Below are 3406 nucleotides of genomic sequence, written 5' to 3' on the forward strand. Positions count from 1 at the left end.
GGACCACACGATGCAGCACTGCCTTGTCTGTCCTCTGCTACCCAACCGGTGCAGCTTAAAAGATCTCGCAGAGTTCAACGACAATGCAAAAGACTGTGTAAAGAAATGGGAAACTGTCATACAACCACATGCTTCAAACACACGAAAAGAAGAAGAAGAATGGATTCATTATCAATTAGGTAAATTAGATAAAACAACTATTTGCATTGTCACATATAACAAAAAAAGCTCAAATAAAATTGTATTGTTCCAAATAGTTAAGCACATACATACAAACATTGAATTGGTTTCTATTCAAGCAAACACTCTTGGTGCAACTTAGACACATCATCAGTGTTGTATCTTGGGTTCATTGGGTGTTTCGGGTCTGACAACAGACACCCTCGCCCAAGTGACCCAAACGGGGTTGATCAGGGTTCGGCTTGTGCCTAAGTAGCTTGAGTAGCCCACAGATCCCCGCGCTTGATCCACTGCTTAGTCGGTGATGTCCCTGATGGCTTCCCTGTTCTGCAGTCCCTTCACTCCCAACATCTCGACTGCCATGAAGAGAGACTGGCCGACAAACCCTCTGCACCCGACCTCGATTGGGTTGCATCGGGTCCTCCATCTCCTGCTTCGGCATTCGCCTGCCAGCTCCTCATAATTGGCCCTCTTTCTCTCGAAGGCCTCCTCCATCCGGTCTTCCCAGGGGACAGTCAGCTCCAGCAGGACCACTTGCCTCATTGTTTCGGACACCAGGACTATGTCTGGCCTGAGTGTGGTCACTGCGATGTTCTCTGGGAACTTGAGCTGTCTCTGTAGGTCAACCTTCAGCTGCCAGTCCCGAGCTGTTGCCAGCAGCCCCCCTGCTTGACTCCGGTACTGTTGTGGCTTCTCCCCAGCTCTAACAAAGGCAATGGACAGCCTTGTTGGTTGTTGGTGGAGATCCCTGTGCTGAAGACCTCCGCAATGACCCACAGCACTTGGTCATGGTGCCAGCGGTAACACCCGTCTCCAAGTGCCCGCAGGCAGCAATTCCAGATGTGCTCCAGCGATCCAGCTTTCTGGCAGAGAGAGCACAGTGGAGTCTCGGCTTAGCCCCAGCGGAAGAGATTGGACGGGCTTAGGAGTACATCATACACCGACTGTATGAGGAACCTATTTCCATGTGTCTCAAATCCCCATAGCTCTGTCCACGAGATCTTCCAGTTGGCTGCCTCTTCCCATCGGATCCATGCGACCTGCTGCTGCATCCCTACTGTCCTACTGCAGCGGGCTTCCTCCACCCCTGCTCGGACCTACTCCTGGATCAGCTGTCGCCTTTCCTTTTCCTGCGACTTGCTGTCGTGAGGTCTTGGATTACACCCGAGACCTGACGTCCAGATGCCACTGTTCCCACCAGCTCATTGTGTCGCAACCGTGCCTCAGCCTGGTTGACTGCCTTGTGAGCCTTCCACTTCCTGCCGGTTCTCCCCTCTATGCCTGCCGAGGAGACCTTGTGTTGCTGGAGTCCCTATACAGCAGCACCTCTTTAGCTCGGGTAACCATAAACTCCTCCATCAGACTACTGAAGGGTAGTTTTAGCTTGTTGTTCCTCCCGTACAAGGCAGTGCTGTTGAGGCTACGCGGTAGGCCCAAACACTTCCGGAGGAAACAGCTGACCTTCCTCTCGAAGCACACGATGGTGGTCATTGGCACTTCATTGACTAGCAGTGGCCAGAGAAGTCGTGGCAAGATGCCGTGTTGGTAGATCCAGGTTTTACACTTGCTTGGAAGCCCCGACATATCCACCGCTGTGAGCCAGGTTCCCAACTCCTCTGTTGTTGATCGGAGTGCTGCGGTGTCCTTCAAGGTGCAGTTGTAGATCTTGCCCAGGCTCTTTACTGGCTTTTCTCCCACAGATGGGATCCGGACACCTCCTATCAAGAAGTGAAAGTGGTCTGTAACCTTCCTCCTCCTCACCACCAGGGACCTGGACTTGGCTGGCTTGAAGTCAATCCGTGCCAAGCTGATAAGACGTTCAATGCCTTGCAAGATCCATCTACAGCCCGGGAATGATGTTGTAGTCACTGTCAGATCATCCATAAATGCTCTGAGGGGGGTTGCCGCATACCTGAGTTGGTGAGTGGGCCTATGCACTCCACATCTGCTGACTTCACCACCATATTCCTGGCCAAGGCAAACAATATCACCAAAATAGTGCATCAGGTAATAATGCCCTTCTCAAGCCGATGAAATGTCAATGTTACTGTTCCGGAGGTGGCTCTCAAACTGAAGCAGCTGTAATAGTCCTGTATGAGGTCTCTGATCTTGCCTAGAATGTGGTGTCGTTCAAGCGAGGCTTCCACCAGCTTGTGTGGGATAGACCTGAACGCGTTGACAAGATCGAGCCAAAGGACTGCCAGGTCTCCTATGCATTCATGTGCTTCCTGAACCAGCTGAATGACAACTCCTGTATGTTCGATGCATCCTGGACCATTTGCACCGAGGTGTCGATGTAGGTATTCCTCAGGAGGAAGTCCGTCATGCGCCGGGCAACGATACTAAAGAATATCTTGCTCTTAACGCTGAGAAATGAGATGACCCTAAACTGCTCCATGGTACTTGAGCTCTCCTCCTTTGGAATCCAGACCCCCTCTGCGTGTCTCCACTGGTGTGCTACCTTCCCCCTTCTCCAGATGACTTTAAGGATGGTCCACAGTCACTTCAAGAGTCTGGGGCATCTTTTGTAGACAACATATGGTACTCCAGTGGGGCCTGAGGCTGAACTGGTCCTAGCAGCTTTGACAACCTCCTCAACTTCTTTCAAAGTTAGCTCCTTGATGTTAAATGCCGAGGTGGGTTCTGGCAGAGTTATCCAGGTCCTGCATGGTCCAAGATGTTCCTCTCTTGCACTGTCACTGTAAGTGGCACTGAGGTACTTGTTAACCTCATCTTCAGTACAGGAAAGGTGGCCACTTCTCTTCTGCACAAAGATCTTTTTGGTGGAGCCAAAGGGATTTGAGATGAAGGCCGCACATTTCCTGGCTCTTTCCCACTCCTCCTCCTATGCCACTCGGCTCGACGGAGGGTGGTGAGTTTTTTCCTCAGGATGCTGCGGAGCTCTGCCAACACAGCCTTCTCCTCCTCCCCTTGCCCGCTTAAACTGCCGCCCAAGCAGTCTAAGCTCCTGCCGAAGCTGGCAAATATTCACCTGCCTTCTGTTTGCATAATTAATGCACAAAATGTATCAAGGTGGCCCCCATTTTTTTTTTTTTTCAGTATGCTGCCCTCAGTGGAAAATGTTTGGACATCCCTGAATTAGAATATTGTGTGGCAAAGCGATCCTTGTAAAGCAAACAATACCAGCACAAAATCAGTCGTTAAAATGGAATCACCTTTGTTAGCATTCTATTCAGTTGTATTGTTGGCACAAAGAAGGCACCCG

At 50.8% G+C, this 3406-nt stretch overlaps 1 pseudogene; it reads right to left on the reverse strand.

Moving 5' to 3' along the window:
- Positions 1-474: 474 nt before the first annotated feature.
- Positions 475-3406, reverse strand: part of LOC140678806 (uncharacterized) — a 7468-nt pseudogene continuing 4536 nt past the window's right edge.

Source organism: Nerophis lumbriciformis, linkage group LG05, assembly GCF_033978685.3.
Source record: "Nerophis lumbriciformis linkage group LG05, RoL_Nlum_v2.1, whole genome shotgun sequence".
In the NCBI taxonomy this organism is placed as follows: domain Eukaryota; kingdom Metazoa; phylum Chordata; class Actinopteri; order Syngnathiformes; family Syngnathidae; genus Nerophis; species Nerophis lumbriciformis.